Consider the following 22527-nt stretch of genomic DNA (forward strand, 5'->3'; position numbering starts at 1 on the left):
TCTCTCTCTCTCTCTCTCTGTGTGTGTGTGTGTGTGTGTGTGTGTGAGAGAGAGAGAGAGAGAGAGAGAGAGAGAGAGAGAGAGAGAGAGAGAGAGAGAACAGTCATGCTAAATCCCTGTTATGTGTGGTCTCTGAGAAATATAGTGATAAGCAGGGAAGAAGCATCACTGTCTGTGTATTTTCCATGATTTGAAATTACCTAAGGACACCAGCTTAGGACATATACTCTGTCTCTGGACTTATACTATAACTGAGCCCAGGTGGCTTGTCACTTAGTTTTTCACTTCAAGGCACTTGAGACACCCACTTCCCTTGCTTGGCCTGACTACAGTGTGGTATTCGGTGGGTTTCCTAGAGGAGCTCTTATTGATCTTTGGTGAGTTACAAGAACTGGGGGCTTCCCAGGACTGCAGAGAACTAGAGAACTTACAGCAAATCAAGGGATCTTGATGCAGACTCCAAGGAAGAAACTGGTAGCACATGAAAGGGTTTCCCCTGGTGTCCCATTCAGCACACTTAGAAATAAGCCTTACTTTATAATTCAAACTTTCTGCTTGAGATGCAATTTCCCGTTTTTACCTCCCTGGCCCTTGTATAAATAGCTGTAAAGTATGCCCAACACTGCCTCTTAGCAGCCTTCACTGGAATTCATCTAATTTCCTCCATAGTACCTAGTAAGTTGTCTATCAATATATCCAGTGTCAGTGGCTTTCCTGTCTCATTTTCCTTTCTATCCTGCTCCTGCTTTCTGAGATCACGTGCTGGCTAGATTTATGGCAACGTGCCACAAACTGAAGCCATCTGAGAGGGAGAAACGTCAATTTAAAAATCACCTCCATACTATCCGGTTGTAGGAAAGCTTGTAGAACAGTGGTTCTTAACCTGTGGATTATGATTCGTAACAGTAGTAAACTTATCATTGTGAAATAGTCATAAAAATAATGTTATGGTTGGGGGTCACCACAACATGAGGAACTGTATTAAAGACAACAGCATTAGGAAGGTTTAGAACCACTGTTAGAACGATTCTTAATTAGTTTGTGATGGGGGAGGGCCCAGCCCATTGGGGAGGGTACTATCCCTGGGCTGGTGGTTATGTTATAAGAAAGAAGGCTGAGCAAGCCATGGGAAGGAAACAAGCGAGTAAGCAGCACCCCTCATTGGCTGCTTACTCGCTTGTTTCCTTCCCATTGTATCACCTCTAGTCTCCAGATTCCTGCCCTGCTTAAGTTCCTGTCCTGACTTCTTTAATGATGAACGGTGATGTGGTAGAATAAACCAAGTAATCCCCACCTCTGCAACTTGCTTTTGGTCATAGTGTTTCATCTCAGGAGTAGAAACCCAAACAAATACAAATCTCTTTCTTGGTGTTAGCTTTTTGGGGAATTCAACCTTACCCCAAGTCTACATTTCCAACATTTTAACATATTGTCTTCCTTTAAAGTTCAGAGCATAAGCCATTCTATCATTATTGGTGACACCATCTTAGTCTCCCATACCCACCGTACTTGGTCTCATAATTAATACAAGCTGGCTTGAAACCACTTGGAAATACTTAGTAACTAGGTCCTTACAGAAAGATGTTCTAATTCATTCTGCATTCTTATTTGGGTCATATGGATATTACTAAAACAGCCAACTGGAAGCTATGGGTATGACTCTTCAATAACTACAGAGTTTAGAAAAATGGAGCAAATAAAATTGTTCCTACGAGCTGCTTTGATCAGGTATTAGTGGCGTACTGCTGCCTACAGCTAATTCCTTCCCTTTGTCTCAGGTATTATTGAAGCCACATTGCCAAGAGCCTTGAAAACCAGATGAGGGAGGTTATAATTTAATCTGTAATTTAAAAATGGCGGTTAAGGTTTGAAAGCTGTCTAGACAGGGGAACATAGATCATCTTCATTGTGTCCTGAATCTGGTACTGTCTTTTGAGACATGCAGGAAGCAGAAAAGTGGAGGCAAAAAATAAAGAGGATATTGTGGGGTAAGAAGGAGCTGAACATACGGAGAGGCTGTAATAAAATAGAAAACAAGAAGATTGGTGGAACATAGATTTAGAGAATAAAACTCATTTTATGAGGAAAACCTATCAGCTGTTAAGGGTAGGGAGATCGAGAAGTTTGTAAGATGCCAAGTTTTCAAATTTGTACTATGATGCTTGAGTCTAAAATTCCAAATACTCAAATATTAATTCCAGGTATTTCACTTTGCTGGCATTTATGAGCCTTAGGTATGAACCTGAAATATTTCTGTGAAATTGCCATTGTGTTTCCCTAGTTAAATCCATTCACTGAAAAGAGAACCAATGTGGACCGGAGAATGAAAGACACACACACAACACATTAGCTTATTTTTAACAGGCCTTACTAGCTCAGTGGTTGAGCACTTCTAAGTCTCCCGCTGCTAGCATGCCCTTCCTACCAGTACTCCTGCCTCAACACCTACTAAACCTAATTTGAACTTTACAGCCCTGTAATTTTCTGTGAAGCCCATTGGTCTTTGCTGTCCAGAACAATTTTGGGCATCCTTTCCAGGGCTGCTTTCCCTTTCCTCCTACATTTTGGATTGTCTCCCCTTCTGCAGCTCTAAATCTCTTCAGTTTGTCTCTCTTCTGTCATTGCTATTCTCTCCTTTCCTCCTCCTGAGTCTTAGCCCTTGAAATTCTAAGGGACCCGACCCATCTCTCTTTGCCCAGCCATTGGCTGTATGGCAATTCTTTATTACCAATCAAATTCAGCTGGGGGCAGGTTTCCTTTAGCTTGCGTGCAGTACATTGCAAGCAAGTTTTTTTTTTTTTTTTTTTTTTTTTTTTTGGATAGCACAATTAGCACAAAAATACCATTTCCCCCCATTTTTGTTCACTAAAATTAACCTTTCATTCTGTGACAGTTTGTATATTCTTGGTCCAGGGAGTGTGGCACTAGTTGGAGGAGTGGCCTTGTTGCAGTAGGTGTGTCACTGTGGGTGTGGGCTTTAAGACCCTGCTCTTAGCTGCCTGGAAGGAAGTCATCCATTAGCAGCCTTCATATGAAGATGTAGAACTCTCAGCTCTTCCTGCACCATGTCTGCCTGGATGCTGCCATGTCCCTGCCTCTATGATAATGGACTGAACGTCTGAACCTGTAAGCCAGCCCCAATTAAATGTTGTTCTTTATAAGAGTTGTCGTGGTCATGGTGTCTGTTCACAGTACTAAACCCTAAGACACTTTCTAATATATATTGAACATAAATATAGCAGTCATGTAAAAAATGAGCTATGATATACACTAAAAGTGCCCAGTCCATTAGTTTTGTCAATCTAGATAAAGTATTCCACCATTATTCCTAACTTAAAGAATTTACAGTTCTATACCTGAATTATGTTTTGATTTTAACCCATAATATAATCTGAAAACCATGTTTTTAATTCTATGTCATATCTTTTAATGTTAACCAACTTAAGTTTGCTTATGGGACTATAAATAGTCTTCAACCACATCAGAAATCGGAGAATGAATAAAATATCATCTGAGTATATAGGAAGCACCAAACATAGCTTCTAAAATTAAACAACTGTAGAAACAGATGACTGCCTGGACATTCCCCTAATTTCTTATAACATTAGAGCGTCTGTCTTCAGCCTTTTGGCACAGAACCATCTGACAGACCCAGCAATGATGTAAGAATATAAAAGACTAGCTTATACTTTCTTGGCAGAGATTAGTAATTGGCTATCCCACATCTGTTTGTCTTTTTGAACAGTAGTTTGTCTGCAGATGACATAGGCAATTCCTGCCCCATGGCTACATTGCCATAATAAGCAACCTTGCCTGGAGGTAAAGATGCTCAATATTTTCTTTGAACTGTGACTGTCAGGAGCAGACATGTCTCTACTCAAAATTTCTAATAATAACGAAATGATTAAATGTCAGATTCTGTGGACTTCTGATATATTTTGAAGACTATATAGTTACTATTTACTATATATGCAAAGTATATTTGAACTGTTAAACTTTAGCTACTCTTAGATATTTCTATTTGAGTAAATTGAAAACACTTTATTATAATTAGACTAAACCTTTGAACCTGTAAGCTAGCTCCAATTAGTCTTTGTAAGAGTAAAATATATAATTAAATTAGAATCTAACCTAGCCATGAGTTTACTATCTGACCCTTAGCTTGTGTTACTTAATCATTCTTAAACCGTTTGCAATCACAGCTATTAGAAGGACTGGGTCAAAATCTTGTGGTTTTGTTGGTGGTGGTGTTGTTTTGTTTTAAGCTTCTAAATATCATTTTTTTTATTTTTTTTTTATTTTTACACTCGAGATATTATTCTCCTATCGGTCTACCCTCCTACTGTTCCACATCCCATACCCCCCCGCCCCATCCCCACAAGGATGTCCCCACACCACCACCCACCCTGCCAGACCTCTAAACTCCATGGGGCCTCCAGTCTCTTGAGGAATAAGTTCATCTTCACTGACTAAACCTAGACCAGCAGTCCTCTGCTGTATATGTGTTGGGGGCCTCATATCAGCTGGTGTCTGCTGCCTGGGTGGTGGTCCAGTGTCTGAGAGAACTCAGGGATCCAGGTGAGTTGAGACTGCTGGTCCTTTTACAGGGTCGCCCTCCTCCTCAGCTTCTTCCAGCTTTTCCCTAATTCAACCACAGGGGTCAGCAGCTTCTGTTGGCTGGTTGGGTGCAAATATCTGCATCTGACTCTTTCAGCTTCTTGTTGGGTCTTTCAGAGGGCAGCCATGATAGGTCCCTTTTTGTGAGTGCTCCATAGCCTCAGTAATGGTGTCAGGCCTTGGGGACTCCCCTTGAGCTGGATCCCACTTTGGGCCTGTTCTTGGACCTTCTTTTCCTCAGGCTCTTCTCCATTTTCATCTCTTCAGTTTGTTTTTGTTTTTGTTTTCTTTCTTTTTTTCAGAAAGGAAAATTTATGGGTCAGAGTTTTGACTGTGGGATAGCAACCCCATCCCTCACTTGATGCCCTCTGTCTTTCTGCTGGAGGTGAGCTCTACAAGTTCCTTCTCCCCACTATAGGGCATTACATCTAGGGTCCTTCCCTGTGAGTCTTGAAGGTCTCTTACCTCCCAGGTCTCTGGTACATTCTAGAGAGTCCTCCTAACATCCTATCTCCCGAGGTTGCCTGTTTCTATTCTTTCTGCTGGCCCTCAGGGCTTCAGTCCTTTTACCCCACCCAATACCAGACCATCTCGCCCCCACCCCACCCCATCCCCTTTTCCTCTCAGGTCTGTCCCTCCCACCTTGTAGTTGCTTTCTTCTCTGTCCCAAGTGGGACTGAGGCATCCTCACTTGGAACCTTCAGCTTGCTGACCTTTTTGAGTTCCATGGACTGTATCTTGGGTATTCTGTACTTTTTGAGGAGCTAATATCCACATATTAGTGAGTACATACCGTGTATGTGTTCTTAAATGAGTTGCATAGGCACAATACCTATCTAAAAGTTACAATATAATTTTAAATAATGTATCAATATACAGGTTTATGCCAATGAAAACCTTAATTCTATATCAATATATAAATTCTGTACCAATGTGAGACATGACTTCAATTTTAAATCCATCACAAAGATTTTTATTGATGTAAGATTATGACTATACAATGCTTTGTTCAAGAATAAATTTAGTAATTCATCCCATCTATTTCCCCCCTGTTCAAAATTATGACCACTCCCAAATTGTCCCCTTAAAATGACAACCAATCTATGTTTTGTAAAATAACCATAACCAGACACCCCAACCCAAGGATTTGGGCTGATGACTCTCCATGGTTTTTTCCTGCTGAATAGGGGCAATGAGAAATTATTTAAAGGGCTTTGAATGGGGTGGGTAAATTAGAAGATTGGTGAGACTAAAAGCTAGCGTTAGCATCTGCTATCCAGTCTCTCTGTGCTTAGAAGGCTCAGGACTTGACTGACGTTCTGACTGGATCCATCTGAAAGGTTGGATGAGGCAAGATCATTTGTAATCAGTAGCAATTCCTGAAGCTGTTCTGGAAGCAAGTCTTTGGAGGCAGGGGGCTGTAACATCAGGTCAGTTCAGCATCTTTGAGGATGAATCTTATCGAAGCTGTACATTCTGTAACATGAATCTCACAACCAAAATTTTAGTACTATTAAGATATTCGTATGCATTGCTCAGGGAGCACAGATCAGTTAAGGAATAAAATTTTGCTCCTTGTTTGAAAGACAACTGTCTTTTGTATGAGTTAATTTTATCAATAACCAATTATAATAAGTCTTCATTCATGCCATATGAAGGAGGGCACAGCAAATCTTAAGGATTCCATAACCAACAAAAATTATTGTCTCATTTTAGCTGAAGTTTTGGCTAGAGACATTTTTATGTCTAAGCCGGTTATTGGACCATTCCCATGTTGAGGAATCAGCATATCAATTTGACTGTCTTGTTTGATTTTCTCAAATTTTCAAGATTCTCAGGAGGTCTTCTCCTGTCATATCTGGTCCATATCACTCTGGAAGTGGTCCAGAGCCTTTTCTCCTTTCCTGTCAACACAAATATAGAGCATCCCTTCCAAAATAGCATGCCCTTGGTCCAGTAACCAGAAATCATTAAAGGAGTATCTTGACCTCTCTCCCAGAGGAATTTTAATATAACCACTAAACTCATAACCACATGCATTTTGATAATTAAAACAAGTCAAAGCAATTAAAGCAATCTAAACAAATATTAGCCATTGCGACTTCTTCACCATCTCCTGTTTTTCAATCTATAATTTAAGATCAAAAGCTTCAATATTTTATACATCTATTTATACTCAAATCATCCCTGCTATGGAGATTAATATCTCTGTGGGTACATTTTGTAGTATGCCCCTTTCTCTTTATTTCTCAAGGCCTAAGCTTCTACTGTCTAATATAGGTTAGGCTTCCTAGCCCCTGATTTCAATCTATTTTTTTTAAAGTTCAAATGCCTGAATATTATACATCTACGTAACTAACTTTAATCAAATTCCTTTCTATTTACTGTGTAAACCTATTTCTAGGCTCTCATTTTTGTCATACCAGGCTCACAATCCCAGAAATCCTGTGTAGCCCACATTCAAAAATGCCAAAAATGTGCCCTAGCAAGACTTTTTAAATATTTTTAAAGCATTTGTTCATTCATTCGACCTACTTCTCTCTTCTGTGGAGCTTAGTATGTGCTGCTAATGTGTGGGGGGGGGTGGGGAGGGTTGTCTTTCGTTTGTGGGTCCAAAAATAGCTCCTGAGGGAGTGCACACACGAGATCCTTCAAGAGCCAGAGCTATGTAGCAAAAACTCACGGTTACAGGTGATGCCTGTAGAGATGCCTCAGTGGTTAAGTTCACTTGCTGCTCTTAGAGAGAATCCAGGTTCAGATCCCATCACCCACATGATTGCCCACAACCATTTGTAACTCCAATTCCTGGGGAACTAATGACCTCTTCTGATATCCAAAACCACCAGGCACTTACATGCTATAGAGATGTACAGGCAAAACACCCATATACATAAAATAAAATAAATAATTTTTAAAAGATTACAAATTTTAGCTGTACAAGAAGTTACATTACCGCATTGATAGGTTTTGATTTACTACACAGTGTTACTTATTGCATAAATAATTTTTAAATGTTTTTATCTAATATGTATACAGTATTGTGCCTGCATATATGCCTGCACACCAAAAGAGGCCACAAGATCTCATTATAGATGGTTATAAGCCACCATGTTGCTGCTGGGAATTGAACTCCGGACCTCTGAAAGAACAGCCAGTGTTCTTAGTCATTGAGTCATCTGTCCAGTTCCTGCAAGGATAATTTTATAGCTTGTTCTTTGTAACCTTCATGAGTTTTAAAAAATCAAATCCAGACAGATGGCTCAGTTACTAGGAATAGTCCCTGTTTTTCCAGAGTACCCAGTTTCAGTTCCCAGAACTGCCTTTGGGTGAAGCTGCCCCTAAGTTCAGCTTCAGGAAATCCAACACTCTCTTCTGGCATCTGCAGGAAAACACACACACACACACACACACACACACACATATGCACACACACATTCACACACACTCACACAAACACAGACACCTCCCCACATACTTACATAAGAATAAATCTTTAAAACGTCTTACAAAACAGCTTTCGAATGCAATATATATCTAGATCCTAAAAGTTTTCTGAAATTGTTGAAGGTGATATACCTTAAGCTGGAATTAAACAAGAAGGGCTTGTTTTACTTTCTGAAAGAATATATGCACATCACATGAGCAGGATGGAGAAGCAACCTTAGAATGAGGTTGTGATTAGCAAGCAGTCTTAGAAGAGGGCATGAATCTCACTCGTTCATGATCTTATTAAATTTCAACACTAGCAAACCTCAAGATCCTTTCTACCACTGTTCCCCCTTGCAATGTAAACTAATAAATGTATTTACTATTTAAAGTGATTTTTAACTTGTATTTATTTTTTTTTAATTTTACACTTGTAGTCATATACCAACAACATAAAATTATCTTAGAGTTTGTAAGTTTATTTTTCATATAACAACATAGAAATAGCAAAATCTTTCCAAGAGATGTGAAGTCTGGTTCAGATCCATATTTATTGGTTAAATAGCCTTCATTGAGCAAAGTTACCTCATTTGCAAATGGAAAACAATGCACATACATTTTTAAATGAATATATTTGATCTTTAAAGACTTATTTAATTTTTAATTATGTGTGCGTGTGTGTGTGTGTGTGTGTGTGTGTGTGTGTGTGTGTGTGTGTGTGTGTGTGTAGGGATGCAGACACTCAAAGAAGGTAGCCTTAGATTCTCTGGAGCTGGAGATAAAGACTGTGAACCCACTGCATTAATGTGGGTACTGGGAACCAAATTTAGTTCCCTTTTAAGAGTAGTATGTACTCTTAACCACTGAGCCATCTCTTCAGCTTAGTGTGTTTTATTGTTTAAAAGTTGTAAATTAGTATATCATAAACTTAACTTTGTTCACTGTTTTAAGACCTATCTAAACTTGAGAGTAGACTATTGAAACACTCCACTATTATTGTGTGAATAGTACAGATTGGATAATCACCACTACAATTGGACATAGAACAGTCTACAAAGAGAAAACTACCATTTTAAATGAACATGTAGTCATATGCAACAGAATATAATCATATTCTTTTCTTTCTTAAGCCACAAAATTCTATTCTTTTCTCTCTTCCTTACAGTTTTGCTTTTTTTTTCATGACATAATGCAAACAAAACTATACAGTATATATACATATACACATAAATATTTTTTGAGACCAGCTTTCACTCAGCATAACATCTTAGAGATTTATCATTTACCTATATTATTGTACACTCACTACTGTGTTTCTTTTTATTGTTAAGTAGTATCTCATTGGGTAGATATATCAATTTATTTTCCAGTTTCTTCCGTTAAGGAACATATCATTTATCCCTTGTTTAAGGAGCTTGTCAAAAGCTCTTTTGTAAACATTTATATATAGATTTTGCAAAGAATATAAGTATTATTTGTCTAAAGTAAACACCAAAGAGTGCCTTCACCACACAGTAGATATAGGCTTAATTTTTGAAGAAACTGTCTGATTTCTAGGATAATTCACAATTTTGTAGCAACATGAGGAATATAACAAAGGTATAGCCACTACACATTCTTGTCAGAATGTGGTATTGTACCAGTTTTTCGTGATTTTCTTTCTAACTGGTAATATTTTGCATTCCTCTAAAAACTAATTATGTCAAGAAAATTTTCCTGTGATTAGTTGTCATCTATTATATCTCCTTTTTGTGAAATACAAGTTAAATCTTTTGACTGCTGTGAAAAATTGACTTGTTTGTTTTCTTAGCATACATACCTACTGCTTGTGTGCATATATGTACTAGCACCTTTGTGTGGGTATTCTTGGAACAAGACCTTTATTGGATGTATCTTTTTTTAATTCTCAGAAGAGTTCATAAATCATAAATAAATGAATAAGTAAGTAAGTAAATATAATTTGTTCAATTCTTTGTCCTAGGTCATAACCACATGATGGAGAATCCAGTAGTTCTGCGTACCTTGGCAGTACATCATAAGCTGTATATAGCTTGGATGTGCATGCGAACTGGCAATAGAAAATGAAATTGAATGAAGGTAGTGAAAAACCAAATTACCTATCATCTGGCTATATTTTTCTTTTCAAGCATAAATATGTCATGCAAAGAGCTTCTGATTTATAGAAAGTCTGAAAATTACTGTTCAATTAACAGATGGTAATGGGACTTTGACTAAAAATATTGACTCAGGGATGTTTTCTTTTTACGTCATTGCTAAATATTTGTTCAAATAGGCAGGCCCTAGGGAAAACTGTGAAATCAGTAAAGATTTTCTCCACCTCCCTTTCTCACCATACACTTTCAACTGAGACATTGGAAGACCAAAGTTCTGAACAATTTGATCAAGGGAGTGAATTCTAATATTTTTGTAGAGCACATTACCATTGAAGTGAATCTCTCCTTATCACTTACCCTGGTAGTTCTTCATTTGGAGCAGAGCTATGAATTTTTCTGCGTTTAGATAGCAACCGAAAAATCTCAACTATTTCCGGATGCTTTTTATTTTGTGATCTGGTAAAGCAAACAAGATTATGAAATGCACAGCACAATTAATGAGATTGAAAAGGAACAAGTAAGTATGGTCAGCATCCAAGTTTGTATCTGAGGCAGATGAGATGAAAAGGGCCAATTCTCTTCCAAGGATATCTTTTGTTTGCTCATGATCCCACTCAGAATTCTCCAGCCATCTCCTTTCTCATAGGCTGATTCCTATCCCACCCCTTAGAAGTTCAGAGATCAAGCTGTGCTTAAAGGAGATTTATTAGCACACCAAAGGCTATCCGGCATTAAGCAAACAAGGAAATCATGAAGGTTTAAAGTTCATCTAACAGCTAAGTGACTAACAGACACTTTCAGGGCCATGGTAATGGAGGCCCTGTGAGAACATTGGCGTTGTTCTCTGTTGACAAGGGCTTAGTATAAAAGCACTGTTTGGGTAATAATTTCCATGACAATATTCACTCTTGGAGGGCAGGCAGGTCACCTGGCCTTGAATACCCTCAAAGGCAGTTGCTTGGTGAATGCAATCTTTCCCAATTCTAGTTCTTGACAATCCTGTAGTGACCTTTCTGGTTGATACTAAAGCCTACTTGTGAACTCTTCTTCCTCTGCTCTGGTTGTCTTGGGTCAATATCTGCTAAACAAACAGTAGTATTGCCTTGTCTTAAGATGGTGGTTTGGTGCAGCCATCTTTTTTTAAGGTGGTTCCACTATCAAAGATTCTGTTGTATGTCAAATGAAACCTAGACATATCTTGAAGATAGACTTCATGAAAACGTTTTTGTGTCCAATATAAAATGTGTGTAGAGTTTGGTCAAGGTTTGCTTACTGGATTTAGATATCCACCATCATTGATTTTAATCCTTCACAGTTTTTCAGTGAAGTTCAGCTAGAAATTTTCTTCTAGGGAATCAAATAGTTCATGGATATTTCGTCACCCTGGATTGTTACCCAGTAAACTGCCATAAAGAAAATATTCATATCAGGCTACATGGGAATCACTATAAAGAGACCCAAAAGTTTTGGAGCCAGTTAGAGGCTAGAGAAAGTTTTACTGTGCATGAATTATTCAGTCTCTCTAAAGTCTCAGTTTCTTCCCTCAAAAGGTCATTGTAAATCAAATTCCCATCCTATGAACTAATTAAAAATGAAGAAGAAACAAATTCAACATTTCTCAGTGAGAAGTGATATCATCTCAACATTCTTTTTCTTCCATAATAAATATAAAAAGCAAGACTGTTTTTCCCACTTAGGACATCTACAGCCCAACACCGCCAGTTGCTAGTCTCTTATTGTTCTTACATAGACCTGCCATTCTAATCAACCTATGGCATTTGAGATAGGAAAAGAGTAATGTAATTAATGTGTGAAGTGCTTCAAAATTACAAAGCACCCTATAATGCCTAGACCACTGTTTTCTTGTCCTCGGGTGTAAAGTAGAAGTATATTAAACATGGTTCGAAAAATTGTTTCACTGCTATGCCCATAACCCTATTTCTTCCAGTTAATATTTTCAATTAAAGCCTGTTTATTCAAAGCAATAAGAAACATGAAAACATTTCAGTCATTTTCTAAAGTCATTTTCTAAAGTAGGTTTCCCCCAAACAAGATCAGAAGACAGTAATTTATTGAGATTACCTTTAGTTTCTGATAATGTCACTGAATCACCTAACCCGGAGTCCCTTTCTGTAATTAATAAACGTTCTGTTCACATCTCTTTTGCATGTATTGGTTAGCTTTCAAATGTTCCTCAACTATAATGGGATTATGTCCATATACATGCATGCATCCAATAGAAAAGAAGTAGCTTAGCAACATAGCATGACTTAAACGGCTAGTTGTTTCCCTTTGGGATCACACAGTTGAATGGGTACTGCAGCTTGGTCTTAGTGTCTAACACTGGAGCTTATCAGACTTATGATATTAGAATAAAAAAGGTTTTAAAATTAGATTGCATGTTCCTTTTCTGTTAAATGTATATTGTTAAAGTGATAAATCACAAGCTAAGACAGATCTCACTACCATGTGTTTTTTTCCTTATATGTACCTTGGACAGGTAGGATAATTAATGCAGACAATCTCGGTTTAAGTACATCATTTAGTTTAAAAGAAACCATATGATATACTTAAACAAAAGCTATTTACTAGTTGTCCCGCTTTTATTTAAAGTATAACAGCACTTTTAACTTGCCTGATGAAACTGCCTGGAAGCCCATCTAGTTCTGGGTTTGAAGGAACCTGGGGACTTTCACAGGAGTCTACAAATGATCACTGTTGGGATTCTGTAAGCCCCACCCCACAGTTACCTGACAACAGCCAAGTATACCCCACACTACAGTTACCTGGCACTATAAAAGGGGCTGCTTGTCCCCTCTTCTCTCTTGTGTTTCTGCTCTTTGCTCTCCTGCTCTTGCTCTTCCATCTTACCCCTCCTCTCCCCATTCCCTTCCCCCTCTCTCTACAAGTGCTCATGGCTGCCCTCTACTTCTCTACTCCTCTCCTTCAGTCCCCTTCCCTCCCATACCCTTCCTTTCTCTCTCTCTCTCTCTCTCTCTCTCTCTCTCTCTCTCTCTCTCTCTCTCTCTCTCTCTCTCTCTCTCCCTCTCTCCCCTCCCCACCTTCTTAACTCCCCTCTCCATGACCTGAATAAACTTTATTCTGTACTATACTGTAGTATGGCTGGTCCCTCAGGAGAAAGAGATTCCCAACATGAGTCCCCCAGGGGCATCTCCCTTGCTCCCTTGCCTCGCCACACCTCCATGGAGCATACCCCCCTCCCACTCTCCTCATATTTTTCCAACAATCACAACATGAAAGGATGAAAAGAGAAAAAAGAACTCTGTTTTTACTGAAGGGGTTGAACATGTCTTTCACTCATATTTTAGGGCTACACAGGAACCAAATTGATATACTTTTGATATAATTCACAATCTTGAAACTAACCAGAAATCTTCTAAACACTTGGCTGTTTTCTTGTTTTCATCCAGCTGCTGCCTTTTGTTTTGCTAAAGTGAAGGTGGCACCTGACATTGTTCCTTAACTCTATTAAGTAAGTATAATTAAAAGTTATTTGTGTTCAATTATTTGCTTATCTGCTTGTCTGATTGTGCTCTCTCTTTTCGTCAATACCAATTTTACCTTTAGTTAATCAAAGCGGTGGAATCATTAGACAGATAAGAGATTTAAAGTAAAACTGATTTCTCAACCTTGATAAGACCTTAAGGCCTCCTGAAATGCCAACTTCCTTTATTGTTGACTTTGGTTAGATTCACCTTGATTTTTACATGCATTTTATATAGATAGAGAGGAGGTAGCCTATTTAAGGCAACTACTAAAATCAGCAAGAATGTGTCAAGAAGCAAGTAAGGAAAAATGCTTCTTAATATTATAGCGAAATTCAATAAATGAATAAAATCTAGCATATAAAAGTCTCATATTCAAAGAGGAGCTGGCTTAACATCATCCTTTAAAACAATCTATTGTATAAAAAGGAAAATCTTACATAGTGTATTTCTTCTATTCTTAATATGAGCACAGCACCTTGCAGAGTACAGTCGGGAGATTTATGCAATTATAGTGTTTCATAAAGATGGACCCTAAATATTTTAATTCAATCCTGTTCTCTAGGAACACTAGAAAAGTACAGTGACATTCTCCAAAGTAACAAAGATGGGGAAAATGTAAGAAATCAAAAATAATTTTGGAGTTCCCAATAAAAGTTCTTCCACCATGGACTGGAAAAAAGGAGGAGTTTTTAATCTATAACAGCAAACCCTCACATCCAGGTCCCATCATAGGTCTTACTGTATAATCTTAGTGCTTCTCTATATCCCAAAGGGAAACAAGTCAAGTTATATGCAGAGGATCCAGTGGATGCTCCCACCTAGGGCTCTGAAACTTGGACCACTGAAGAAACTGTACTGTTGAGATGAGATTTGTAGTATTGTAAACAAAGAGTGGTACTGATTTTGTCATGTTCTCAGCCTGGCCTTGCCTTGGCCACCAAGACCAATGGTACCTGTTGTTGTGTTTTATAAAATGGTAAGGAGAGAAAGAATATGTTTGATGGAAATGTGGTAAGGTGTGGGGGAAGGGGGCACCTCTGCGGGGTCCATGCTGAGGCATCCCTTCCTGCTGTGGGACCAACCACAAGACAGTAGAGTACAGAATGGAGCTTCTTCATGGCATGGGGAGGGGAGTTGAGAAGGTAGTAGAGAGAAAGACAGAGAGAGTAGAGGAGTAGAGGCCAACGATGAGCAAGTAGAGAGAGAGGTGGGAGGGGAATGGGGAGAGAGGAGGAGCTGGACAGGAGGTCAGAGTAAGAAGGCAAGAGAGAGAGGAGGGGGCAAGCAGCCCCTTTCATAGTGAGTCAGGAACGCCTGGCTGTTGCCAGGTAACATGCTAACACTATAGACTATGCTAAAGGCAGCAACTATATTCAGACCTGCTCTTCTGTTGCTGTTGCCTTCCTTCCTTCCCAGTTTACTACTCTCCCTTGGGCACTTCTGTTCAGAATTTCTGATAATTCTGCCTTACCTTATGTTTCCTTACTAAACCTTGTTTTTTTTTTTTTTTTTCCTTCCAAGAACTCTGACTGATTCAGAAATTACCATCATAAACTAAGCTGCAGAAAAACTTGACAAAAATCAGAATTGGTTGACAGGCACTAACAGCCCTCTTCAGAAACACAGCAACAAACTAGCTGATCAGATGCCAATGGTCACCTGCAATGCCCACCATGTATCCGATTCAGAGAGAACAGTATAAAGGGCCCAAGGAATCCAACGACAGCTAATGGGGTGGCTGCTCATTATAATAAATAGCTTTATATCATAAAATAAAAAAAGACATCTGGCTCAGTAGAACAGAGATGGTCAAACACAATTCAGGCTTTGATCCAGTGTGCTGATGAATTATAATATTGGTGGCATTCACAACCCTAACAGATTTTAGAGGTGCATTTTGCGGTATTAACTGATTTCATTTGAAAACTGAGAAATTGACATGGAAATATATGAGAGGATTTTAGTGGGCCCTGTGAAGGCTGAATTCTTAATTCTCATTCAGTCTCCCTTGCCAGATTAAGAAATCTCTCCTACCTTGCCTAATGAAACGGTTGTTACCTTGCTTGGAGCTAGTATTTTACCTAAGGGAGTTGTCCTGCAAAGCTAGTTTTTCCCCTTCCACCGTCCCCCCACCTCACTTCTTCTACCCCCCCCCCCCACACATACACTTCACTTCCCTATCTGTTGTCAGATTTGACATGATCCTTAGGGGAAGTGGTACTAACAAAGTCAAAAGCCAGGGAGCCGACACATTTCTAGGTTTCTATTTTATTTTGAAAATGAAAAAAAAAAAAAAACCTAGGAACTGTATGTGGGAAAATGTATATGTGCAGAGAAGTGTGCATGCTGAGAAGTGTGCAAGAAGAGTACAAGGATGCTGAAAACTGCATTTTGAAGTCGGTGTGGATCTAACACCTTGAAATTCATTGTAGGTTGGGCAGCTATTCCAAGTCCAGGTCTGCATAAGGCAAGGAATCCAGTGAACAAAGCTTCTCACCGGGCATTTTTCTTAGAGAGAGAGCTGAGGCACTTCTCCGTGCACCTTCATGTGTAGTGGCTAATGGCTCCAGACAACTGGGAAAGGGGGAAATCAGTTTAAGAGTTGGTGGCAACAAGGTCTTGAGATGAACGTATACAGACTTTGCCTAAGTTAAGACGGTTGATGGTCCTGGGAAGGTGCACCGGAAGACACACCACATGGAGGAGTCTTAAGATTGTCTTATCTATTACTCCTCTATATTTCTGAAATAAACTACTCTGACTCTTACAAATGTCACACTGCATGTTAAGTATGTAAACATTTTATAAATGCCTCATGATTGAAAGTCATGATCGTTGACCTTTAGAAATCAGCAGTCCCAAGGGCTGAATAAGCTCCTATATGTTTTTCAACTGCCCACCGTTTGAACTCTTAACATAAATATGTAACTTAGCCCTCCCTGCCTTATTGTATAAAGATCTAGAACGATAAAGGTGGAAGGGACATTCTTGAGCACAGGAAATGGAGGAAGGAAGGAAATGAGAGAGACAATGTGAAACTGCAGATACAAACCCCAGCCTACTGCCGTAGATTAATAAAGACTTCAGAGGTCATTTAGTAGTGACAGCTTCTTTTTAAAGAAGGGACAGAACATTCTTTCTGAATTTCATTTATTTACTTGTACTGAGGATTGAACCCGGCACCCATACATAGGTAAGAATCACTTTATAACTAAGTTGTAGCCCTATCCCTGCGCTTATTTTTAATATCTAAAAATCTCCAGTTATATGAGCTTTTTTATTAAAAAATGAGTATTTAAAGAAGAAAGCACATGGGTTCCCACTAGGGCAGTCGATGGTGTTTGATTTTGTCTCTATTCCTCAGCAAAGATGGAGGCAGGGGTACTGACCTCACCCAAATGGATGTTCTCACTCAGGACTTTGCTCTTGGGCAAAATATAAAGGGGCAGTGACATTAGCAGTATGTTGAAAGCAATTTCTGCATCTGGCACTGGTGTCTTATCCAGTTCAGTCCTGCTACGTTACCGTTCTAGATCCCTGTCTCTTTCTTTTTCTTTTTTCTTTTTTTCTTTTCTTTTTTTTTTTTTTTTTTTTTTGAGCCTTCTCATTGAATCTGGCTATCACAGTGCCTATAACACACATGCACATGCCCTATATCAGTGGATTGCCATGTCTTCCAGCTTCTGGTTGGGGTTAGCCACTGGAGTCATAGAAGGAGAATGGAGTGATAGAGTTAAGTCAAGCTATACATTCTAACAGATTCTTCCACTCTTATGTTGACACCTTGGTTTGTCCTATTCTTAATACAAATGCACTGTTTTCCTCAAGGTTGTCCCACCCTGGATCTCTCCATTTGGGTTCTAACAAATGCTCTCTTCCTTCATTGCTTTGGGCCACACAGCAGTAACAACCCCACTGATATTAACTCTGAGTCCTAACACCATTGCTTTCTGTTTGTTCTAACCACCTTCAAACTGAATGATTTCTTAGGATTTTTTTCTAAAATTATCTAAAATTATTCATGCAAGTGCATCCTTTTCTGGTTAATATTGCCATAAAGAAACACAACAAACTTAGCATCCTAGGAAGAGGAGCAGGAAGAAACAAGACCTCAGAATTAACATGAAAGGTAAAATTTCAAGTAAATCGTTATAAATGAAACTGAATATATCTGAGGGACCCTGTTGGGCAAAAGCCATCATTGACCAGTAGGAGAGGAAGGGGACCAGAGAGAATCATGGGACATGAATATGGTCAAAGTGTGACATGTACTTGGATGAAACCGGCCATTTCACTGAATATATGCTAATAAAAGTATCACTCAAACAAAATCACAGACAAAAAGAGTTCAATTGACATTTAGAAAGTTTAAAAGCTGAATTTCCAGTCACAAACGACAATGACTAATAGCTGATACAAGAGGGGGTTTGTGGTCACAAACATAGAGTTGGTCAATAGTTGGGACATTTATTTTGAAATGTCTAACAGCCTTTAGGTTCCCCCTCCCTGATTCTATGGAGCTGCTCAAAGCGCACATGGGTCTTTTTTTTTTTTTTTTTTTTTCTTTCCCAGATGCTAGCCCTCCAGTGTTCTTTGCTCTCAAAAAGAAAAGCTGTGCTATATTTGGAATGCTGCAGCATGAGAAAGCTATTCATCTAGCTCCATCTAGATGCACCAAGTTTAACTGCAGGGCTGCCTCCATTTAATGATGGACGCTTGTACAAGCCGTGTGGTTTTAGAAAACACAAGTCATGGCAATGAAAGCCATGCAGCAAGGTAAGCGACATGGAAAGAGCTTGCTGAAAGCCAGGCACTGTACGATTTGCTCACAGCCTCTCATTTTGAAAGCCCACAATCTTGCAAGTTTGGATGCTGGTTAAACGGATGAAGAATAAGAGGTAGGGAAGAAACAACCTCGCCTGGGAGAATGAGGCAGAAAATAACAACAAAGCATGAATGCAAAGTCTGGCTTCTATCAGGCTTGTTCTCTTAGATGAACATGGCAGAAGGATGACTCCCCTGGGCGTGCTCAAGTCTACCTTGGTTGAAGGGAGCAAAGAACGAAACATTTAGCTATGCTTATGAAACTACTTTTCTGTCCATCTCTGTTATAAATACCATGCTCAAAAACAGAGTGGAAAGGAAAGGGTTGATTTGGCTTATTAATCCTTCTAACATTTTGTCACTGAGGAAATTCATGGCAAGAATTTGGAGGCAGGAACTGAAGGAGAGACCATAGAGAAACTGTTTACTGATTTGCCTCCTCTGGCTTGCTCACCTTACATTATATATATATATATATATAAAATATATAATATAACAGCGACAATTCCTTATTCGATTCTTCTTGGCAGCGTTTTAAGTGTCCATTGGCTTCAGTTTCAAATTATTCTTCAAGGTCATCTTGTCCTCTAAACTTTAAATCAAGTACATCTATTTTGAAAATACTGTTTAAATGGGAGGACTAAGTATTCCCTAGCCCAGTGCTTCTACCATTCCTAATGCTGTGACCCTTTAATACAGTTCCTCATGTTGTGGTGACCCCCAATCATTTATGTTGCTACTTCATAACTGTAATTTTGCTACTGTTATGAATGGTAATGTAAACATCTGTGTTTTCTAATGGTCTTAGGTGACCCCTGTGAAAGGGTCAATTGACTCCCCCCCCAAGAGGGTCACAAGCCACAGCTTGAGAACCACTGTGATATGCCTACACTTTTTTGTAATGTTTCAGAACATATCTAATATTCTAGCACCTGTTTAAAAATAAAGTTAAAAATTCTTAGCAATCAGAGCAATGCTAGGCTGTGTGACCTACTAAATGACAGTAAATGTCTCATTTGGATGCATAAGTTATGCCCATAAGAAAATAATGCTCCAGGTACTGCAAAATTGCACCGTTTTATTAGAGCATGGTATAATGGAAGAGGCTCAGTCATCCGTGTCTAATAAAACTAGGACTGAATCATGGGCCAATATTTTCTAATGGAATCACTTACAGATCACTAATCTCTAGAACGTGATTTAATAGTTCCTAGGACATATTTATTAAGTCACGCCAGGTGGTGCAAGCCTATCACCTCAGTTACTTGGGAGGCTGTGGTAGGAAGATTGCAAATTCAAGGCTTGCTTGGCTGACCTGGTAAGACCCCCCCCCCCATGAAAGGAAAAATGAAGGCCGTGGAGAATCTCAGAGACAGAGCGCTTTCCTAGTCTGTACCAGGCTCTAGGATTCATTCCTGGGACCACAACATCCACCAACCAAAAAAAAAAAAAAAAAAAAAAAAAAAAAAAAAAAAAAAAAAGGAAAAGAACCTGAACTACTTTGGTTTTGTTTTAGACATCTGTAATTTTATTCTACCAATGATATGCTTTTAAATATATATTATTAAAAACATTATTTGCTAACAAAGACACTTTGTTAAAAATCCTTGTTTCTCCACTCCACACTCTTCTTTCCTATGGTCCTCTTAGTGTTGCCCGTGTCCAACAGTGTCCTTTCCACTGTCTTGTCTCATGTGATCTTTTGATCCCTTGTCCCTCATTCTCAACACTTCTTGCCCCCACTTGGTCTCCCATCTAGTGTCATAGTCTATGCCCTTCTCAGCACTCCGTATTTTAAATACATGCGCACTAAAAGTTAGAATCTCCATTAGAGGGAAAATGTGAGACATTTGTCCTTTAGATATTCGGACACCTCACATAATATAATACATTACTTTTGTTACTTCACAACTGAGTAAAATTTCACTGTCTTACATAGCTAGACTAGTTTTAATTCACATATATAAATATATATCATATGATATATGTGTATGTGTGTGTGTGTGAAACAATTTAGAGGAAGTTATTCTAAAGAAGTAATTATGCTTGGTAAGAATTATATAAATTCAAAACTAACTGTGATTTGATTGTCAAATTCTGTTTTGGAGAGGTCAAAAAAGTTAGATTCACTAGCCCTAATCCTGATGCAGAGATTTTTTTCCCTTTCTTTTGTTTATTAAGATAGGATCTCAATGTGTAGCCCAGGCTGGCCTGTAACTCACTATGTAGACCAGGCTGCTCTTGAACCCACATAGATCCACCTGCCTTTGCCTCCCTAGTGCTGGACTTGCAGCACCGAGCCTAGTTTGCTGACTTAACAGGCAAAAACAAACCAAACAAAAACAAAAACAAAGAGCAACAAAAACCAAAACAAAAAACCATCAACTTCATTGTTTGGTTTTGTTTCCTTGGTTTGTTTGTTTGTTTGTTTTTGAGACAAGGTCTCTCTGTGTAGCCCTGGCTGTCCTGTAACTCTCCCTGTAGATCTGCCTGCTTATGCGTCCCGAGTGGTAAACCTGACTGTGAACCATGCCAGGCTGCTTTGGGTTACATTTTTGTTGTTGCTTCCTTTGCTGATTTGAAACCGAGCAAATAAGCATTCACGAAAAGTACAAACCCAGGAAATCTGTAACAAAATAGATTCCTCAATATACATCCAGAGGCAGACTAGTGACGTAATTCATTTGAAATAGAATTAAGTCCTGGGTATGTGTGTACAAAATAAAAGTGTTTAGAAAATTTTAAATATGAAATGACACGGTTTAGTTTCTATTTAAAAAAATCAGTCTCGCTTCTCTATAAATCTTAAAAAATATGAATCTGGAAGAAAGGAATTTTAAAAGGTACTGTAATAATCCAGATTTCACTTTTTTCACTGTTTCATAATTTTTTCTTAATATAGATATTTTTATTTTATTATTATTTTCACTTCCTGCTCACTGCCGCCCTCTCAGTCACCCCCTCCTACATTCCTTATCCCCCTTCCCCTTCTCCTCTGAGTAGGCAGGGGCCCCAGGGTATCTCCCCACCCTGGCACTTCAAGTCTCTGTGAAGTTAGGTGCTTCGTCTCCCACTGAGGCCACACAAGGCACTCCAGCTAGAAGAACATACCCCATGTACAGGTAACAAACAGCTTTTGGGACAGCCCCATTCCAGTTGTTTGGGACCCCACAAAGACCAAGCTGCACATCTGCTCCATTTGTGCAGAGAGGCTACACTCCACAGACCAAAAGAATCTAACCAAGCAGGAAGGCACAAACAAGAATGCTTGAATCTTACTTGGAAGGGGGAGTAAACTGATCATAAGAGGCAGATAGACAGAGAAAACTAGAAAGGAAGGAGGGGGGAGGAGAATGGGGTTCAGAATAAGGTGTGGGGAGGTACAGGACAGAGGCCCATATGGCCATGTAAATTAATGGAAACCTGCAACTCACTGGGGTGGGGAGGTGGGGAGGCATCTCCAGGATGTGACAAAGACCTGGGAAAAGGGTGGTGACCAAGAATCAGTGGGGATGACCTTAGCTGTGACTTAATACTTTTGACGATAGGGAACCTGAAAAAGCCACCTCCTGTAGTTAGACAGGAACCCCAGTGGAGTGATAGAGACATGAAACCACCAACAAAACTTCCAACCCAAAATGTATCCTGTCTACGAGAAATGTAGGCAAGGGGTATGGAGCACAGACTAAGGGAACAGCCAATCAATAACCAACCCAATTTGAGACCCATCCCATGGGCAAGCACCAGTCCCTGACACTATTGATGATACTTTGTTATGCTTGCAGACAGGAGCCTAGAATGGCTACCCTAGCATGGTAAGAGATTCCACCCAGCGGTTGATTCAGAAAGATGCCGACACCCACAGTCAGTTGATGGACCTTGGGGACTGTTATGGAAGAATAGGAGGAAGGATTTCAGTCCCTGAAGGGGATAGAAACTCCACAGGAAGACCAACCTGAACCCTTGGGGTTCTAAGAGACTGAACCATCAACCAAAGAACATATAAAGGCTGGCCCCAGGCCTCCCTGTACATATGT

The sequence above is a fragment of the Micromys minutus genome (genome assembly GCF_963924665.1).
Source record: "Micromys minutus genome assembly, chromosome: X".
NCBI lineage: Eukaryota > Metazoa > Chordata > Mammalia > Rodentia > Muridae > Micromys > Micromys minutus.